We start from the raw sequence: 22,293 nt of genomic DNA, 5'->3' as shown, positions 1-22,293 counted from the left end.
CACACACACACACACACACACACACATCAAACCCTTCCCTGTAGCTATGGTTTGACAAAAGCTTTAATGATTTTGTCAAACGCTGCAGGTGCAGTTCTTGATAGCATATTATCCATGTTCAGCCAAAACATCTAATTTGTAACTTTGAACATTTCTCTCGTGTTGGAAATGTTTCACAGCCCTGAGGTGGCAGCAATGACATTGACACAGTACTAAAAATGTCACCATCAACTCTGTGTAATTTGCTTATTAAAAAGATCCTTTACCTCTTTCATTCTAATGGCCTGTAGTCTTACTTTGCCAGAGCATCCACACGCTGCGGAGCAGAGGAGGGTCTGGCTAATCCACACAACATTCCGGGATGGGTGAAAAACATGTTCTAGGATATTGGCATTTCTTTAAACCAATCACAAACGTCATCGCTAAGCTCCACACGGAGCGGCTGTAAAAAAAACTTAGATTGGACAGATAGTCTAGCTGGCTGTCTGGAGTTACCCTGCAGACATCTGAGAAGCAGTCAACCATAGTCCTCAGATATTCACCAGAGTTTAAAATTCCAACTCAAAGACAGTGGAAGGAATTGATAAATGCCTGCATCTGGTGGAATTTCCTGCAGCACTGGAGCAATCCTGGAAGTGGAACATCAAGGGACTAGATAGATTGACTAGATAGACTGGACTAGATAGACTGGACTGGACTAGATAGCTTGTAACAGCAGTTTAAATAAGTTTGCTCTACTCTTGCATTCATTTTAAAACCATTTCCTGGATCACTTACTGTAAATACTCAAACTTTAAATGGTTTAAAAAGTGAGTATTTCAGTCTCAGATATGTTAGAATCCATCTTGAGCAACATAACAGTTAGTAGCTGAAGAAACAGACTAGATGAGATTTTTTTTAAACATTTCTCAGAATCCACAAATGAGTGTTGTTATTTCTGCATTACTCATTGTCCGTGTGTACGTGTGCGTGTGTGTGTGTGTGTGTGTGTGTGTGTGTGTGTGTGTTGTGCTATTTGTGCACATGTGAAACGTGAATGTGCTGATTGAGGCTACAATGTTGCAGCCCTCTGATTGAACAGATTCAGACATACAGATATACATGGACTGACCAAGAATGCTTGTGGTATAGTAACTGAAAGGCCCAGAAAAAGAGAGAATAAAAAGAACAAAGAATTAAGAATGGGATATATTTCATTGCTGTAGATCTGATACATTAAATCACCAAAAACTGCTGTAGAAGTCTCTTCATCCTTGTATTACCCAAACATATTACATCCAGCTTATTCTAAAGGCTGATTTGAATAAGCAGTGACATACATTACATCAGCACAATTCTGGTTTGAATAAAAAAGGAACAGGGATAGAAAGAAGAAGAGCGAGGGGTGCGGGACCCAGACATTATCTACTATAGTGTGTCTGATTCATCATATAGACTGGACTGGGACAACGCTACATAATGAAACATACACACATACACTGGCATACCAGCACACACACACACACACACACACCTTATTACACAATGAACACTTCAATGTCTTTTCATGGGAGAAGTTTATTAGATTGAAAATTGAAAATGTGTCTTTGAAATGCACCCTTTTTTGTCTTAAGCACCTAAGCTAAGCATCTTAGCCTGTGTGTGTGTGTGTGTGTGTGTGTGTGTGTGTGTGTGTGTGTGTGTGTGTGTGTTCTGATTTGCCAGTGTATGTGTGTATGTTTTCCATTCTTGAGTGACCTAGATGTAATTATGAGCATGCAGTATAATTCTGTAGCTATTGTTTCTGACACAGAACAGCTAGTTTATGTCCTGTTACATAACGTATCACGTTAGTTTTTTGCTGAAGGACACCAGCGGGACACAGCACCCCTGCAGATGCAGTGTCCCAACTAAACATACCTCTTTCATTGGGAAAACATTTACTTAAGTGTTTTTTGGGGTATTTAGGTACTGTTCTTTTTTTCACCTTTAAAATCTTCTTCTTTTTTTTGTTGCTTTGATTTGACTCTTAAAGCGAGGATATTATGCTCATTTTAAGGTTCATAATTGTATTTTAGGTTTGTACCAGAATAGGTTCACATGGTTTCATTTTTAAAAAATCACCATATTTTTATTCACTTGTCTCAGCTCCAGAATGAGATAATCACTTCTATACTATCTTTGTTGGGAGTCGCACATGCACAGTAGCTAGATAAGATCCCATCAGCTAGATAACTCTCTCTCCAACTTTGGTCAGTCCAAGGCAGGATTAGCTGGGAGACTTCTTCTAAACGAGGGCACACTTGTGGAATATCTGCAGAACAGGGACATGGAAGTAGTTCTTTTGTAGATCATGGTGAACTAGTGTGTGTTGTAGTAGTGTTTTGCCATTGTGAACGAGCTAGAATACTAGCACTAGCATGCCACGGTTAGCCTGACCTGGCAGTTAATGACCCTAACCTCAAACTTTCTATTTTTAAAAATAGCTCCATGTGACAAGATTAATTTAGCTGTATTGACTATTGGTATGCATTAAGAGGAAGGAAGGGGAAGAACGATAAAGCTTAGCTTCACTTAAGAAATCAATGCATTTTTATTTATGTATGCCCTTACAAATTCAAGTGTCTTTACTTACACAGCTCACAGGTAAGCAATTAGTTGATTGCTGTATGGTGAAGTAACATGATTTCTCTTGTCACTGTGTATATCTGTTAATGTTCTGTCTTTTTATTATGACCTGACTGTGTCCTCTCAGCTAGAGACAGAATCACCCAGAGATGGACAGCTACACACACACAAGTAAAAGGGATGTGAGAAAAGTGGAGAGACAGGGAAGAGGGACAACTTTATCTATAAAACAGATGAAGATAAAGCAATATAAAAGAAATCAGGATAAAAAGAAAGATCAATTCTTTTTTCATAAAAGAAGAACTGCTGCCGGCTACAGACTGTTTTTCTATTAAGTACCTTTCTCGCCTTTCTTCATGATCTTTTTTTCCCTCACCACAAAACCCAAGCACACCTCTCTCATCTCTCTCCTCCTTCCGTTTTAGTGACCTGGTATTGCTCAGATAGACTCCCATTTTGTTTACGCTGTTGTGGCAGCCATTAAAAAAACTCCCCCATCATGTACATCTTTCCTGCCACTATCTTCCCCCAATTCTGCGCCAGCCACTGCAGCATTTTCTCAGCTGTAAAGCGGAAGGGGACCAACTTGAAATTTACCAAACACTCATTACGTGTCCTTCTTACAACTGTTTTCCTACTTTTATAGAACTAGTGTGTAACATAACTAGGCTGTATCCAGCGTGAGGAGACAGTTAGCTATGCCTGTAAATGTTGGACTTGTTTGAACTAGTTGTTATTCCTGCAGTCCAGCTCTGGTGGAACAGGGTTACTATGTGAAGCTGAGAGTATGCACAGAGTAGCCTATGTACACTCTCTGTAAGCATAAACAAAGCTCAGCTCAAGAGGTTAAATAAGGCGTGACAAAAATGTTGGGCCTCGTTTAAGGGCACCTCAGTGGTGGTAATGAGGGAGCCTCTCTCTTTCTCTCTCTCTCTCTCTTTCTCTACAGAGGGCATAACATAGCTTGCTGCTACTACAGCTGTCATTAGCTTTGGTTGATAACGTAGCATTTTACATTACTATAGCTAAGGCCATGCTGCGCTACATGATGCAAACAGTACAAGCTGATATTCAAATTATTCAAAGCTCAAGTGGATTTTTTGAGGTAGGTACTATTCAGAGTATTTGTCATAATCTCCATAACTTGAAATACTTGAAGGTTGAATGGCTTAGCTTTCCCTCTTTCATTTGAAGTACTCTGTGAGTGTGAATATACACACAGTCACATGACTGGGGGCAGAGGGCATCGCTGAGGACAAGATTGGATGATGTATAGCTATCAAATTTGATTTAACTTTAGGAATGATTGGTGTATTGTGATAACAATGCAGCCACCACAGCGAAAAAAAAGAAAAAAGAAAGAGATAAAGTTGTATTTAGGCTCTTTCACCAGAGGGGCAGCTAAGCCAGTCAGGGCAAACGGGCAGTTGCCCGGGCAACAATAGCCCATACTTGTGCACGTCCCTGCATGCAGGACAAGAATGGGACACCAACCCTGGTCTCCTGGGTGAAAGTCTTGTGTTGTTTGAGCCATCCACCACAAATTTCCTTAGAGGGATTTTCAGGCTTTCATACTACTCCTTTATACTAAAAATAGCGCATTTCAAGCAGTGCCAATGCTATGAAATGGTACACACTTCCTGTCTCTAAAGGGGTGTGGCCTCATTTGAATGTGTAGAAAACGTGGTGTGGATGGATGAAAAGTTATATTTGTTTAATTTCTTTTGCTGACATTAGATATTTACAGAGCTAAAAGAAATATTTAGCATCCCAGAGATTAGTTTTGTCAGGGCATTCAGCTTCTCTGTATTGCCAGATCTCGTAAGAGTTTGATCCTAAGACAGAAACAGGTCTCAAACAAAGTTAACTTTTTCCCAATGTATTTTTCTCAAAAATGCCATTTTAGCGTCAGAATATCCTGGAGATATCTAGCTTTTGAGAAATGGGTCCAATATATACTTTGGCAGTGGTGTAGTCCACGTGATACGCAGGTATACCTGCTAAGAAATCTCCAGGATTTCCATATACCCACTTAAAATGTGCAATGATAAGCAACAAAAGAGTGTCGTGACAGAACTTTCCCATCAGATATTTCTATTCACAAATATGGGGTACAGTAATGTGACAGAAAACTAACACTGCAGAACACGAAGAGACTTTTCTCATCTTTTATCGACCCACTCCTTGCTGAGCACAGTGCATGGTGTGTAGTACGTAGTGTGTGCGTAGCAACCAGGCCCAAACGCCTGCATCCTCCCTTCACCACACATTTAAGACAAATATAAGTAGCACATTTTATTTTGTCCTTGATGCTTTGGGGTCAACTTTTGTTATCCAGGCTGAAGTCCTGGATGTGAAAGCCCCCTTGCTGTTTTATAATACATTTTATTTTTGAATGTCATCTGTTTTTTCCATCTCATAGGAGAAATAAAGGTATTCCCATCATAAATTGGTGCATAAAAGTGTATCAGAATGCAGGAAATTAAGTCTTTGACACTCAAAATAACCCTGGGGGAGGACACCAATGCAGAGCCTCTATTTTTGCCAGAATGCGGAGAGCTCTGCAGGAATTCAGCACAGGGCAGATTGTGCAGGACAGGAAGTTGAACACAGAAACAAAATAAAACATCTGTTTAACTTTCAAAATAAAATACACCGTGCTCAAAGCGGATCATATTTCCCTGCACTACACCTTGAAAATGTCATAATGGGCAGAGACAGGCCTGAAGTCAACAGGTCAGAGGTTTAGTGGTTCTGTTTATAGAAACTACATCCTGTTGTATCGCACAATCAAACATGAAGCTGTCAGTCATGGCTGCAGCCATTCCACAACAAATCCGGACCTGGTGGGTATTAAAGGACGGTAGAGCACGGAGCCGACCCGCTGTTGGTGGAAATCCAGTAAGGGGAACTGTGACGCAGGGACCAAGCTCTATTCAAAAACACGTTTTAAGCACAGGTTTATTTACACAGGTTAAAAAGATAGTAGAGCTCTCTATTGAAGAAAGAAAAAAACGGCGATGACAGAAAAGGAATGAATTACACTGAGGGAAGATTTGGAGCAGGGATGATGTTTGTTCATTCAAACTAAACTACTATTTATTTTAAGTTTTAACCTTCAATAACCTGTATCCTGGTTAACCTAAAAAAGATGTTTATAGAACTGATATTTCAGTTTTTCCACATTTAATCCACTCAAAACATTTGTAATGTCTAAAAGCAAACTTTGGAAAATACTAGATGCCCTCTGAAATCCCAGTCTATGCTAGTGTTAGTCTTAGGCACCAAAAACTAAAGGAAAAAAAAAAGAATAAAAAAAGATCATATGCTTTTCTCCTTTTTTCACACACACACACACACACATACACACACACGCACACACATGCACGCACGCACGTACGCACGTACGCACACACGCTCGCACGTGCACACACCACAGTACAGTGGAGTGGAGAACATGCACTCGAGTGCAGATCTGACTCTGATCAATAGCTTTCTGTGCTGAACACCTCTCTGTTTTAATCTTTTACTGACCCCACTAACTGACATCAAACACTTTACACTAATGTCTATTGATAACACTGAGAAAGAGAGACATATACTATATCGGAAAATAATACAGAGGGGAAAGACACAGGGTAAAAAATAAAATTCAAAAAGAGAGAAAGTCAGTTAGAGGTTCTCAAGGGAAGGTGAGGAAACATGTACAATAAAAGCAGTGCTGGAGTTGTTTGTATGTGGAGAACAAAGGCTGTAAGAAAATGTAAACTGTGAGACAAAAAGCAAAGGATATCAGCTACTACAGTGAAGGGAAAATAAAGCTGAAAATACAGAAATCAACAGAAACAGAAAGTAAATAAACAACATTGTATTTGTCTGTAGAGAGAGGAGAATAATATGAGAGGAAAGGAGGGTGAAAGAAAAAAAGACACTGAAAACACTAACTAATGAAAAATCAGGATCAAGTGGAGCCATTGAAGAAATTGCTATGAAAATCCATGTACAATGTCACCTTTGTGTTTTTGCTTTGTGTCAGCAGCAGTCTGTGTCTGATCTGATCATTACAGCCTGATGTAATGTTAAGACGTCTATGGGTGTCCATACTTGGCCTAAAAATGTCATGTACTCCCCTGAGCTGGATTCATCTAAAACCGTGCTCTCATTAGTTTCCTCCCACTCCTTTCCCTTTGTCTCTTTTGCATATCTAATGTAGGTTGTGACTGAAAAAGAGTTTTAGTTTTAGTCTAAGATGTTCTAAAATCAGAGCTGCTGGGACATACCAAAACCAGCTAACCGCAAAACTGCTAGAACTGTTGGGTCCTTGTAAATTCTGGAGTGTGGTCTAGACCTGCTCTATCTGTAAAGTGTCTTGAGATAACTCTTGTTATGAATTGATACTATAAATAAAATTGAATTGAATTGAATTGAAAACCCTAATTGAAAACAACGACACATGTTAAAAAAGAAAGATTATCTTCATGTTGTCTTTGTGTTTTTGTCATCCAATACTGACAGAAAGGCAAACCAGTACCTCCAGGAAGATAAGAGAACCCAGATTTACTGTTGCAGTGCAAATACATGAAGACTGCCACAGTCCTTTAAAAACATATTAAAAGTTCTACTCAACGTGCACACAGTTTTTCAAAATTCAATCATTTTAATTTAGATGCTGCGAATGGGCTGTCTAATATACATATTAAATGTAAAAAAAAACAGCCAGGTAAAAAAATGAGGAGCTGTTGAGCTCCTGAAAGCGTTGCAGCCACATCAGATCTTGCTTAATGTGCCGACATACTGTTTTTTTCTCTCATTAAAATGCACTGGTGAGGTGAATCCAGGTGGATTAAATCTGTATTGAGTTTAAATTATAGGGAGAAGAAGAGACTGTGAGGTAGAGTTGTGAGGCAGTGCAGTTGTGGGGGTTTTGCAAAAGGGGGATCAACTCAATATCAGGGGGATGCATTTGAGATTTCCAATTCTCTGTGCGTGTCCCTAAGTAGTGGAACTACATCAGTTTTGACATTAACATGGACATTCCCCCAAAAGTCCCCCGGTATTCCCACCAGCAGGTACAAGGTATTGTCTCAACAATCAATCACTACACAAACATCAACCTCATTCTATTTACTTATGTGCATTATATACTTATAGACCTGTTTGAGAGACAATACCGGAGAATCAAAGAGAAAGTCAAGCTTTTTGTTTGTAGTAACACATCTGTAAGACACCTGTATCGCAGTCAATCGCAGTTTAGTTCAAATCCAGAAACAGGTCTCCAAGAACAAAACCGGTATTTTGATCACTTTATCTAAACTCGGGTACAGACCAAAAAGCCTCACCATCTGAATGAGATCAAGATCCGAGATTGGTTTCAATGTAAATGTGCAAACTTAAAATGTGCATGTCACGATGACCTAATCAGTGGCATTTTTGCATTGTTGTTTTGCATTGAAATGGTATATGAGTCACTTAATTACTGATGTTTGAACAGGAAAACAATTGTGTTTCTGTAAAAATAATATTCCCCATTACTGCTGAGTTTTAAAACACACACTCTACCAAAGAGTTGTAATGAGCAATAAATGAGTTGTCTGAACCATCAAGGGGGTAATAAAGATAATGAATAGCTGCTAAAATGAGGCGACCTTACGAGACTTATTGCATTAGGAATCGTCTCATCTGAGAGAAAAGATGCACAACAGAGACCCTCCTTCATCCCAATTATCTCTGGAATAGTTTCCAAAGTCCTTTATGCTGCCCGTGATCCCCTCCCTTTGACACACACACACACACACAACCTTTTCCAAAACTGACACTTTAAGTGGTCCTGAGCCGCAGTGAGAAGGAGGGCTGACATGACACTTTGGCTAATGACATAGTCTGTCCTGTTGAGTAGGGATGGGCACACGCCCACGCACACTAATGAGGAACATGGGTCCTGTCTAAACTCAAACACTCAAACAGGATCAAAGCCCGGAAGTTTCACTGAAATGAGAATTTGTTTTATTCACAGTAATAAAGTTCAACTTGACAGATGTGTGTGCTAGCTCACTCACACACAGAGTAGGGGGTCCCTTCACACATGCAGCAGCACTGCAGCAGACTTCCTTATTCCTTTCAATGAGGCCTCTGTGCTGTGTTGGAGGAGCAGTGGTCCCAAACATGCAGACATAAGAAGGGGATCCTGGCTTAACTTTTTTAGTGCCATCTGGCAACCCACTGTGTTAGTCATATAAATCTCACAAAACACATTAAAGACCATGGTACCATGTAGCACACAACAGGAGATTATCGGTGTCAGATGTGACAATTTCGCAGTTGGCCTTTACCAACAGAAGTTTCCAAATCTTGTCATCTATCTCCTCAGACATTTCCCTTGCCGTCTTTGTGTAATTCGCTCTTCTTATTAACCCTTGGATGTTTGTTTTCTTCTGATTTTGCACTGATAAAGATGTCGTCAATACGTCTCCTCATTCGCTGTGAATACGCTGCACAGTGAGCGGCTCTATTGTCACAGAAGACTAGGATGAAATAAGAAAGGAGATTAAACTGTCTTTGTACTGATGTCTGATCCAACTGATTTGGACATTTGCATGTGCGAAAGGTGCTGAAGACTCCAGGAAGTCACTGTGCCTGGCTCATGTTTGCCAAGAAATAGTTACAAAATGTACACATTGTTTTTGTTTTTTTTACATTTATGTTTGTCTTCAGATTAAACAAACCAGATACATGTAAATAAGTAAGGTACTATTGTTGTATTTGTTTGGAGAGCGCTAGGCTAGCTGCTAGCTCCGAGCTTTCAGTATTTATCCGAACATGTTTTAATCCAGACTCAGAGTGGTATCTTTTCATCTAACTCTAAGTAAAGATAGCAAAAAAAGACATGTTTGAGCTCAGAATTCATCAGCAGCGGGGTTTACCCAGTCTAGCAGTATTAGGGTTTTAGCTAAGAATTACTTTGAGGTAGACCTAGGCAAAATAACTAATTTACCCAAAAATATGTTGACTTTAAAGCAAACGTGTCTTGCTGTTGGCTAACTGCTAAGTTGTAGACAACGTGGGAAGACTAATGACATATCAGAACAATGTAAACCTCTCAGCTAAATCTGTCTCTGTGAAATTATGAAGTCATACAGCCTGCAATGCAAATCAGTTTCAGTCAGGACGATATTTTTCATTCTATTCCATCTTCTCTGATCTTTCCCTCAGCTGTCCTGAGGGGTTTCTGCCCCATTGGAGGCATGGTGAGGGACTGATGAATGGCCACACCCCACTCTGTCTCTTCCAGTCCGTTCAGCATGACCAAAAGCCAGTAACACCCAGAAGACTGTAATTAATCACCTGACATTACTCTTTTGTGTGCATTCATTTCCTTTTCTCCACTGAATTTCTGTCTTCACTGCTTTCTGAACTGCACATTCCTTCTCTTTAGAGTATTATGATTATTCTTATACTTTTCTTCTTTTTTCTCCTGCATTCACTTTTTTTTCATGACGCATACACTGCCACATATTCTCCCCTCAGCAATGTGTAAGCTTATAGTAATTATGTTGCTTGTATGTGTACAACCATCTGCAATACTACGAATGCCTTCTAGAAGATACTGTCTGAAAATGTTCACCTCCATATCTCCATATTTCAGCGATTATCGTACATTGCCCCCTCTCTATGGCGATCATCTTTTTTTTAGCATAACTCGGTCCTTAGGCACTCAAAGCACTCTAAGGGAAAGATCGTGATCATGACTACAAACGCAGGTCTCCAGTGTCAAAGTCCTACTCTTCGTACGCCCACCTTCCCTGAGCCTTGCAGGCGGTACATAAATGTACACTTAAAAACAAGGTAAGGTGAATTGCAATGTCCTTCTGTGTGGTATTGTGTAATGGAACATTAATATTCATCACAGCAGCCCCAGTTGAAAATGTCTCCACTTAAGCAATGAAATAATGTATTCCCAATAGGAAAGTCACAGAAATAACTGCAGTTCTTGAGATACTTAAAATGCGTTAGAGTAAAAGTTGTCACACACACAAAGAGAGGCAAACTCCACTAATACATGGACAGTCAGTGCAAAAACCATGAAAATGTAGAGTAGAACAGACATTGAACTGCTAGCCGTGGTCATGTGACTAGTTTAAAAGAAGATGGCGCTTAGCACTGTGCATTGACTGTAGAAATAGAAGGGGTTGGCTCGCTACAACGGTTACAATTCTTTGCAACGGCATCAGTACACATAAAAAGGGCCACTGCTCTGACCATCCTGCTATGTTGTTTCAAATGTGAATGTCGATTCTACTCTTTCTATTTCTATGGCAAAAACAGCCCGAAGGTCACAATATGGGCTTGTAAAGTGAGAAAATATTCTTCAAACTTAGAAAAAGAATATACAACCATGGGTAGTTTGTTATAGTGAGAAACAAAAGGACAACAAAATTATACAGTATTATTTTGTTTTTCAGGTCAACTCTTTCCCTTCCTCCTAAGAAAGAGAAAACGATAGGTGAATGTGTGTGTTTTTGTGTGTAACACTGCGGTGAAAGCTCGCCAATTCCTTGTCCTGACACATGGGTTTATTCTTAGATATTAGGCAGCTGGAAGGAACAAGAAACTGCAGGGAGGGTGAACACACACGCAAAAAAGTACACACATAGCCTACTGACAAAAAGACATGCACATACACTCACATGCACAATAACACAAAGTGTTCAGTGGTGTTTGTCAGCTCTCTGTCTATCAATGTGACAGAGCTGCCTCAGTCAAAACCAGTTCTCTTAACCCAAGGTCACCTTTGACTCACGCACACACACACACACACACACACACACACACACAGAGTAAACTTAAAGACCCGGACATTAGCTTCAGTAATCCAATACACACGGTGCCACCCACCTGCATCTACCTGAATCCATGTGAATTTTTTCAAGCAACAGTGCGTAGTTTCTGCCATCCCCATTAGGAATTCTAAGTAAAACCCTCAACGTGTCTACGTGATACGAGTCTTCCGTGACCGTGCAAACTACTAATTTTTTTTTTTTACTTTTAAAGCCAGCAGTTCAGCTTAGCGTCAGTTTCTCAGAAAACCTTCAAGTTTTCCACATCTTTCAAACATTATTGACATCATGCATTTTTAAAAGCCAGCAATCCAGTCTTCATCATCAGCTTAAAAAATTGCCTTCTCCTTACATGTTGAAATCCATATAATTTTCTATTTTCTCTGGCAGGCATCTGCCTGTGTATTTGACACATGGATTTTTCTTTAGGATACAAAAGAAGACCCAAATTTGTCAAGTAAAACACTAATTCCATTCCCACTGTTCTCTTAGCAACTTAAAATCTCTTTGTGTTGGCCAATTGTTATCCTTAACTGAAGTGACAGCAGTGACAGGAGAGGACATGGAACATACTTTTCAGGAAACAACAGGGTAATGGGAAATTTCTGAACTTTGAGAAATAAGCTTCTGCACACAGGGATGGACTGGGACCAAAAATAAGCCCATACAATTTGGCCCAGACCGGCCCACCCTACACCTGCACACTTAGCCAAACTAATGCATGCCTACTTCTTTTATTGTGGTAGTGTTATCATCAACAGTTTGTCCACCACTTGTTTGTGGCTCAGTTTTGTCAAGGGGCAAAGTGTATTAAGGGGGGGGCTCCTGCAGGTTCTACCCTCACACCCTCATCTCTGTCCCTCTCCTTCTCCTTGCTGTGCATGCCACTGCCACTGGCACTGACACCACCACCACAAGGCTATCATCCGTCACGGGAGCTGATGAAGGTCCTGCTGCTGCCAAACATGTATGTCAATTTGACACATTTGGCAGCGTCTGCCTGAAGGGCATGTTTCATTTTCTCATGCAGCGTCTCTGCACCTCCTTTGCGTTTCTTCCCTCTGATCTCTATCACTATTCTAGCCTGGCAGATGCACACTGAAACTACATTCGGGCAGAAATACCAAAGAGGGTGCTGTTTAAAGATATGATTGGGCCAGTCCAGTGTCAATTGAGAAAACAACCAATGAGCTGCTGAGCAACGTGTTTCATGGACCGCCTCTGTAAGAAGAAAAAAAACATAGCCTATGTGATATTTTTGAATAGCTGCCGATCTAGGCCTACCACTTTTATCATGGGCCGGACAATAAAATAAAAAATAAAATAACAATAATGAAGTGTCAGTGGTCAGCCCAAAAAGCACGTCAGCCCTACCGGGACCAGTATGCCAGATGGCCAGTCTGCCCCTGGCTTTATATAAACTATGGATCCAACAGAATGTATGCACCCTGACATTACACCCATTTCTGATAATCAAACATCTCATTCCAAATAAATGGGCATTAACCCACTGCTACAACAGTCTCTACTCTTCTCTGCTCTCTTTCTACAAGAGTTTGGAACCTGGCTGCAGGGATCTTTTCCCATTGTGATAAAAGAGTATCAGTGTGGTCGGCTACTGATATTGGTCAATGAGGCCAGGTTTATTGCCAGTGCCAGTACCAATTTATCCCATAGTTGTTGGATGGGGTTAAGGTCGCAGTTCAGTCCTGTCGAAATTACATTTTAATTCTGTGCTTACATTAAGTGCCGATGTAGGAAGTAGTGTGTTCTTTAAATGGCACTTCAGACATGAAGAGTTTAAAATTTCCATCCCACCACAAACCAATTAATGTTTGCCTTTTAATTAACCATTAACGCTTTTCCCTACTCTCAACCAACTCTTTTAGATACCTAAACTCACCAATAACTCATTTTATTTGCCATGTGTAATCCAGGATTTTAAATTCTTGTCTGTTTGTTGTCCACATCATCCTCAGAAAACCATTTCTTTGTGGACTTGGTTTTGCCAAAACGTTTGAGGCACACTATTGTCTAAAATGTAAGCCAGCATTGTGATTTTCCTTAACTGGAACTAATGAACCTGTCACCCAAAACATTTAAAGCCAACCAAAAGTACATGATAGAAAGTGAACAACCGTGCCATATGTTTGGCCATATAGTGTAGCACCTTAAATGTTAAAAGAACATTTGCATATGATCTCCTTCCCAAATCCTCCTTTCTTTTTCATCTTAACCCTTGTCCCCCTCCTTCTCTACTTCTCTTTTTCTCCTTTGCTCTGGCATGATCATTCATAAGTAGGGAGATTAGCAAGAAAGAGAGCGGGTGAGTGGGCGTGAATATGACAGAAAGATGGAGAGGGACAGAATGATGGAGACTATGGGAGAATGAGCGAGTTGGAGTATGAGTGAAACCCATTACAGTGGGTCGAAGCAAAGATTTATGTTGGCTAGAAAATATTACAGACGAACAGCAGATGAACAAAACGCTGGTGAGAGAGCTGGAAGAAAGCCATACATTATGCATCAGATCACTCACAGCTTTCACACTCCTATCTCCTCCTCCAAGGTTTTCTTGATTTAGCTTTCAGATCCTCCTCTTTCTTGAGCCATGCTTCTTTCTTTTACCTATCCTGGATTTCTTCCCTTTATTTCTTCTCCATTTGTATAATTCTTTATTGTAATATTACTTGATACAAGGAACTTTGCAACCATGACATACACATGACATACACAACCACACACACATGCCTTCATGTGACACATACTGTATGTCAGACAGTCCCACGGGATACTTAGTACGCAGCCATGCTACAACCTCCCAAAACAGCAAATACCACAGAGAAGACTCACACAGTACATCCTGGATATGTGAGGACATTCCATTAACTCAGTAATTTCATATCTGCTTAACAGAAACATCACACTCATACCCTGAAGAAAACCTTGTCCAAACGACTGTATGACTGGCCTTACTAATATTCCAAAGATGTCTCAAAAACAGCACTCTAATAGGACTACTTCTCCAGGCTTTGTGATTTTTTGAGGACATTACATCAGTAGAAAATAATTAAAAACATTCATCACACACACAAACCATGTCTTGGCCTGAGGCTCTGTCTGATCACCCAGACCGCAGCGTCTGCAGTGACACTGTTTGTTTCATGGCTGCCGACAGCGAAAGCCTCGCAGAGTGGATCACATCATCACCCAGTCATCAGGGTGAGACTGGGTGAAAGATTTTGGGCTGGAATTGCATAAGGTCCTTTTCACAGAAGCAGTCCCACTGTCTTCCAAGGTAAATAATAGTATTAGTTTAGTGGTTTAGTTTATTTTCAGTTTGATCAATATACAGTTATGGTATTCCAAACTACAGTTTGTACATTGTATTGGTCATGTGTTCTCATACAATCATCACATACACGTTTGACATATGGCCTTGTAAAGATGATATGGTGAACATGTCAACAGTTGGTCAACATACACTTTGCTTTCAGCTGGATTTGGGTTACCATCACCTGTTTTTTTTATATGCATATATACATATATTCTGTTTTCTACTTCATGTAATCAATCAGCAGGGAGGATGGAGAAGAAAATAATATACACATGGGTAGCATGCTTCAGTTTGGTTTGCCAGCATAAAGATGGCTGTGGTAGATTTATAAGTGATGATGATGGAAAGCTACAGTTTTTGTGGTGACTACAGAGCATTTGGCCACTGTGATCACACGTGTTGTGACACAAAGAACTTTTAGTTTGGGCCAAAGTCAAGTTTTTTTTTTTTTACCTGTTGAAAATTGCCTGGTTATAAAAGAATGTGTTCAGTGGTGTGATGACATTTATGCCACCTTGGTTAGCTTAGTTATTTGCCACTAGGATAATCACCTCACTCTATTGCCTATTAAGTAAGAATTATTTGTTTTTGTAGAATTCTCTGTGTTCCTACTCGACCTCCCTCTATAAATAATAGATTTTTTTTAAATGCTCTTGTGCAGATTAAACCCTTCCTGTTCTTTCAGTGGTTCTGCTGTTGATCCGTCTTGGCATTTCTCTGCAGGCGTTCATGAGGCCAGCTGTCATTGACAAACAGGGACCCTTCAGCTACAATATCCAGAAGAGAAAAGAGACCAAACGAAGGTTGTTTCCACTATTTTCTTTATCTCAATGTCTACAGACATTCTTTCTGCACGTGTTCTTTCAAGGTCACTGAGTTCACATCCTGTAGTTCTGTTGCTTTCTTGAGTCATATCATATGTTGCACATATGATTGTAACACACAGTGTTATTGACAGTCCGTGAAAAAAGCCTGAATCACAAACATATCTTTGCTCTAATTACACATTCAACTTAATTTTTAACGTCACTTACACCGCAATATTGATTCTCTTATCATGGCAACCGCACTTTAAAATTCCTTTTGTTTGACTGCATTTTACTTAGCTCAGGGTCTACCATATTTTATTGTCTATTTCTTGCCTGTATTCCCTTGTATTCTTGCCTTGTTTTCTTTCGTGCTTACTTGTTTGTGTGTATTGTTTTGTTTTTGTTTTTTGTGTTGTGCTATGCTGCTACTTGTACGACAGACCAGAATTTCCCCGTCGTGGGGTAAATAAAGTATAATCTAATCTAATCTAATCTAATCTAATATTGTTTACTCTTGTATTTTTCCTCTGTTTTCTCTACTAAACCATAGCAGTCATCCTTGTGGCGGTGATTGTTACTTCCTCAAGAGCAATTTATTCTATTGGACATTCAAACAACTTGGTCAGCATAGTCAGTTCTGAAATCATCTTTTGTTGTCCTTGTTCCTTGATGTGTCTGTGCTTTTTTAAGGTGACTATTGTGATGATTGACAGTGTGAGGCCACAAGTTTATCACTGCTCCCTCATCAGTAGTATCACTGAATCAGCTTATGGGACTGACTAATCTGTTTTGGCACAACAAAGCTGATGATTTCCAGAGTGCAAAACCAGCTCATTTTGTGCCCCAGGCAGATTACTGCAGCGATGGAAATATTACTTAAAGTGACAAAGTAATGGTGTTATTCTTTTCAAAAGACATTAGTGCACATATAATTTATACAGAACTGATCTTAAGAGTTGGGGCTACATTACAGTGAGTATATATGTGGGATTAAGATGCAGTAAAATACAAATGAATAAAGGGAATAATGGTTTTGATATGTGGCATATAATATTACACTAATGTTAATTTGTTTGCTATACCAGATACAGTAAAATTTCACTCTCAGCCCACTTGTTGTAACCCCAAACAATGAATATCGTGTTTATTTAGATTGTAATATTACTGAAATTGTAAAAGTAATTTTGTTGTATTACTGTGTTACCGCAAAAAGGAACGTGTTACTCTCATCATTGACCATGTTCATGTTTTCTGTGTTAACATGCAACATGTGCTAACATATGCTAAGTAACTCTAAACAAAAAGTAGATGAGGATGATGGGATTGTCATCAGTTTTGCAGATATGTAATCATAAACCACAGTTTAGACAAACTGATTTTAACTGGCGGCAGTTGTAGGTCCGTAATAAAGTTGAAAACCACAAACATCATGGTGTAGAAAGAGGAAATGTCATCAAAGTCGGCATAGGGAAGAGTTCGAGATGGATGAATGGGTCTGCGAAACATCTGACTTTTTACACTGGAGACCGCCCACAGTCAACGTTGTAAAAGCATGACCCTAATTGTTGATTAGTGATAACCATGTGGTTATTATTGTCATTTTTGACAAAGACCCCCTAACCTTAACATCGTATTCATTTGGGGATGAGGTTGGATAATTATTGTGTTGCATCAGATGTTGATATAGACCAGCAAAACAGACATTTTTTTTCATATGAAAATACCGCAGAGAATCAGAAGCAGACAAGGTAAGAGGACCTTCTCCTGAAACTCAGCTCTGCCATTAAGGAGAGACTTTAAGAGAGGAAGAGAAGTATCGAGTGAGTTTAAACAAGGGGAAGAGAGAGATAAATACAGACAGAGATAGAGAGTTAGTCTAACTTTTGTGTGTACCTCAAACGCTCACACACTTTCTCCATCTCTCTCTCTCTCTTAATCCATCTCTCTCTCATCATTACCCTCCACGCTGATCTCTTTCCTCCCTCCAGCGTTCTCTCTTTCCACAGACCGCTGCAGCACAAGGAATTCATCTACTATAGGAGCCACTTTGCCACTCTGCTCCAATCTGAGTGTGTCTGTGTATGAAATGATTGCGTAATGGCTCTATAGAAGCACCAGGGGGCTGGAAGGACTTGAGGATTAAGCAGGTTTCACATTTTCTTTTCAAGTGGCTTGGTTCCAGTGTGTGTGGAGGCTTTGTTTAACATTCCTGCTACTATCAATTAATGCATTCTATTGTAACATCATGCCTCTCTGCTTCCGCTCATCAAACACATACATGGTATTTTTATTCATTTGTCAGTTCATCATTTATATGCATAGGTTTTTTATTCATCGATCCCATTTATCAGTCCATTCAGCCATGTACATATATATGTATATACTATATTTATATATATACACACACTGCCGGTCTGAAGTTTGGGGTCACTTAGAAATTTCCATTGCACTCCATTATAGGCAGAATACCAGCTGAGATCAGTGGCATTGCTTTTTTTAACCAGGGAAGCAGTTTTCAGATTACATTGTGTGCTTACATAATTGCAAAAGGGTTCTCCAATGTTTTCTCACTTTGATTTTTAAAACAATATCAGATTAGTAAACAGAATGTGCCTTTGGAACATTGGATGAATGGTTGCTGATAACAGGCAATATAGATGTTGCATTAAAGATCAGCCACCCACTCAGATCAGCCGGTGTTCTGTCTATAATGGAGTGGTATGGAAATTTGTAAGTGACCTCAAACGTTTGACTGGTAGTATGTGTGTATATATATATATATATATATATATATATATATATGCAGTACTCGCGAACTATTTTATGACATTTCAGTTAAATCCTATGCACCTAGTGGCTGGAGTGTTCTTAGTGTAGTAATCTGCTGTTCCAATTCTTTTTCACACGGTTATGATGCCTTTTGCCACCAGCTAAACTTTGTCACACTGGCTGTAAACTGCCAATAGTAATCAATTCATTCAGTGCAATTAGTGGTCCATATCACCAAACAAATTCCCACTACATTTCATTTTATCAATCGTAATTGTCACCAAATAAACCTAATTGACCTTTAGGGCCCTCTGGCTGGCTTTGGTCTGTCATCATCCTTCACTTTAGTCAAGTGTTTACATTTTTGAAGAGTGCACAAACTAACTAATAGGGCCTTGTTTTAATTCAACATTCATTGTATTTATGGTTGCTAACAGCTGCATATGTGGGCACTCAGTTGTTTTCTGATTAACAGCTGTTCAATTATAATCATTAAGGAAAACATTGAAGAGAATCAACCTTTAATAGGCCCAAGTTACTTACAGTAGCCTACAGCGGACAATAGTAGATCCAAATCATTGTTTTTTATCCCTTATTTCATTATTTAATGGTTACTTTTTTCAAAGAAATTCTAAAGCAAGTCCTCTTTCATGTCTGACTTAAACAACTGGGAGGTTTTTGTCTAAATCTGATATTTAAAAAGGAAACAAGCTATCCAGTTCAGATAGGGCCTTCAATGCTGTAAAGAGGGGTTCTGAACATTAATCCGAAAAAACATGATGACAAGAATCTCAAATGCACTAGACAGCTGTTACACCTGCCACACGTATTACTGTAACTATAAACATGCAAATTGTTTCATCAAGTATTCTGTTTGAGGCTTTGCTGGAGTCATTATTCAGATCTTACATGTTTTCTCATCTGAATGCATGTTCATCCAACGTGTGACTCTGTACTGCATAATTGTAAACACACTTTGTGATGTGATTATTTTGTTTAATGTAGATTTGTGGAAATGGAAACACACTAATGCAATTATACAGTATTTGAATTTCATTAAAACATAGGCTGCTATAGCTATTTGTACTCACATGCAATGGACAGATACACAATCATGAACGCACATAGATATTGATTACTTTTAATGCTTTGGAGTATTTTTGACACAAACATATCATTTTTGTTGCTCTGTTTTGATGTACTGGTCTCACACCCACACACTCAGCAGTTTAAAATGCTCTGCATCTACTCACACGTGACACACTGTGGTGCTTTAGCATTAGGTGTTATAAACAGGCACATACATTTATCTGATTAATATTGTATTTATTCAGTACAGTTTGTAATACTTCTGGTGTTAATTTGGCTCAAACATACCAAACGTGTTAAAGTCAAGTGATTTAATGTGAGAGAAACTGAGTCCTGTGATAAAAAGACATTTTGGCACTGTATATTGTGTGATGCAACCCAATGAGTCACTTTCAGATTTTAGTTTTTATATGTCTCCTCTTGCCAAGTTATTTAACATACAGTTTTTTGACTGATGCTCCTGCAGTGTAAGGCAAGAAAATAAAACAATTGTGATAGTAGTAGTAGTACCGCAGAAGGACTGCTGATTTTATTTACAAACATATTCAAGAGAGAAATAAGAAAAAAGGTGTGAATAAGGTCTACTTACCAGGTGAGTTGGTACATTTTCTTTGCAAACCAGCAACCGAAATGAGGAGACAGATGTGACATTATCTGTTTTTGACTTTGGATATCAGAAAGTTATGGATTGTAGAGTGAAAGTGTTATTTACCATAATGAGCTGTTATAGGTATTTTCTTTAGTTTTCAGTAATTTAAAACACATCACACAGCAATTTATCCCTCAACATGACTACACTGGATTGGAGAGACCAGAGTGGTTGACATCTATCTCTGTCAGGGTTGTTGAGTGATGTCACATCATAAGACTCCTGTAGTAGCTTCAGACTTCTCAATGTACCAAATTTAGGATAGCTCACCTAGATTGTGTATTTGTAACGTGATGGATTTGTTCAGATACAGCATATACACACACACTCTCACCATGTTCACATGTTCTTCATCAGTCCTTCACTGGATAAAAGGAGTTTCTAACAGCACAACGCCCTGACAAATTGAATGCAAAGATAAATATCTGTGTTATTTCATAAGAAGAAAAAGAGAATCGCTACATGTTCTCTATGTTGCTTGCATGAGGTGTGCACATAGAGTATTCTGGCTTCAGTTTTTTGTGTCAAATTTTTTCAGAAAAACAAAATCAGACTTTCTTTCCTCTGCTACCTCCCTCTGTGTCTGAATCTGATGAGTGTAGTAACCTTGGATTCCGTTTGATAGTTCTCATTAATCTTCTGTGTTCCCCCTGTCGCTGCCGCTGAGCATACTCTTCAGCCTGTGGTGTTGTGTGTGTGTGTGTGTGTGTGTGTGTGTGGTGGTGTTGGTGGGTGTGTGTGTGTGTGTGTGTGTGTGTGTGGTGTGTGGTGTGTGTGTGTGTGGTGTGTGTGTGTGGTGTACCAGATACCAGAAAGAGGATGTTTGTTGCATGTTTAATTTAGTGACATTTAGAGAAAATAGAGACAGAACGAGAGAGACAGGCAACTAGGTGATCCTGCCCACTCAGCACCATGGTAACAGTTACTGTGACAGCCGGAGGGATGGGAACGATAGGATGGAAGCTTGGTGATTCCTGACAGAATTGGAGAAACCATCCCTCTGGTTATCCTTCTCCTTCTTTCTCCATGTCTCTCCCTCCAGGGGAGTTAACCTCAGATTGCTGATGCCCAACCCCCCCCCCCCCCCCTCTCTTGGGAACTCCTGATAATGTGTAGTTGCCAAGGTCACAAATCCACCCGTACAATCGGGATACTTCTGTTTGTCTCCTTCTTCCTGGTTTTAAGTCATTTGACCTCCATGTTGCTTAGGGCAACCAGCTCACAGCGGCAGGATCTCTCCAGTGACATGAAAGTCAGGTCACGCATGGAAATTGGCCAAAAGTGATACTTGAAGTCATGTAGTTGATCCCTGGGTGCTGCTGGCATCTATCCACACACCGCAAACACGGACAATTAGAGGTCAAAAAACACACACCCACACACTCGCATATGAAAAGTCAATGCCACAACGTAATCTGTGTAAGATATGTAGTTATGTAAACAATTAACACTCTACATCTTTAATAGACAAGCTGATCTGGGCATTTACTTGTTACAATGTCAGCTATGTTGACATCAACATGTCAAATAATTAAAGTGCATTCAATTAACAAAGGTCAATATGTGACACAACAGACTTGTAGGCCGATGCTTACAAAAAGCTATGGACAACACAAACTTATCACCACAGTGTGTGCCACTCAGTTGAAGGAAATTGACTGTTTACTGTAAGTAGATTTTTTAGAATAGTACACAATAATAATGATAATAATAATAATAATAATAATAATAATAATAATAATAATAATAGTAATACATTTTATATGGCGTACGCTTTTCTAGATACACAAGGACATCTTACAGGTTTAAGAGGGCATAAAAGAAGAAAATACAATAGAAGACATTTAGCTTCATAGAAATACATTTAACAGAATAGACATTGAAAAGTGCTAAGAAATGTCAGAAAAAGGAAATGTGTATCTGGAGGGTTTCTATGGCGATGCAGTGCTCTGAGGGCTCAAAGAGTAAAAGCTTTCTTTAAAAGGTAGGTCTTTTACATTTTTTGAAATGAATTGACTGTGCCTGCCTGTCGAATGCGGGAGTGGAGGGCAGAGTCTTGGTGCAGAACAGCTGAAGGCCCTGGCCCCCATGGTGGAGAGGAGGAATAATCCTAAAAGATAATCCACCACTTTCCCAATAATGCCCAAAACGGTCCCTGAATTATGCAATTTGGTTCTAATTAAAGGGGAAACACTGTTT

General features: G+C 39.4%; 1 long non-coding RNA gene across 1 annotated transcript in view; it reads right to left on the bottom strand.

The window, feature by feature from the left end:
* LOC116705305 (uncharacterized) overlaps positions 1-22,293 on the bottom strand; it is a 27,656-nt gene that overhangs the window by 2,046 nt on the left and 3,317 nt on the right. Inside the window, exon 2 of the long non-coding RNA XR_004335900.1 lies at positions 2,611-2,618. This is a non-coding gene — a long non-coding RNA (uncharacterized LOC116705305). The remainder of the gene's footprint in view (positions 1-2,610; positions 2,619-22,293) is intronic.

Source organism: Etheostoma spectabile, chromosome 17 (genome assembly GCF_008692095.1).
Source record: "Etheostoma spectabile isolate EspeVRDwgs_2016 chromosome 17, UIUC_Espe_1.0, whole genome shotgun sequence".
Taxonomy (NCBI): domain Eukaryota; kingdom Metazoa; phylum Chordata; class Actinopteri; order Perciformes; family Percidae; genus Etheostoma; species Etheostoma spectabile.
This window is presented reverse-complemented; position numbering and strand designations above follow the sequence as displayed.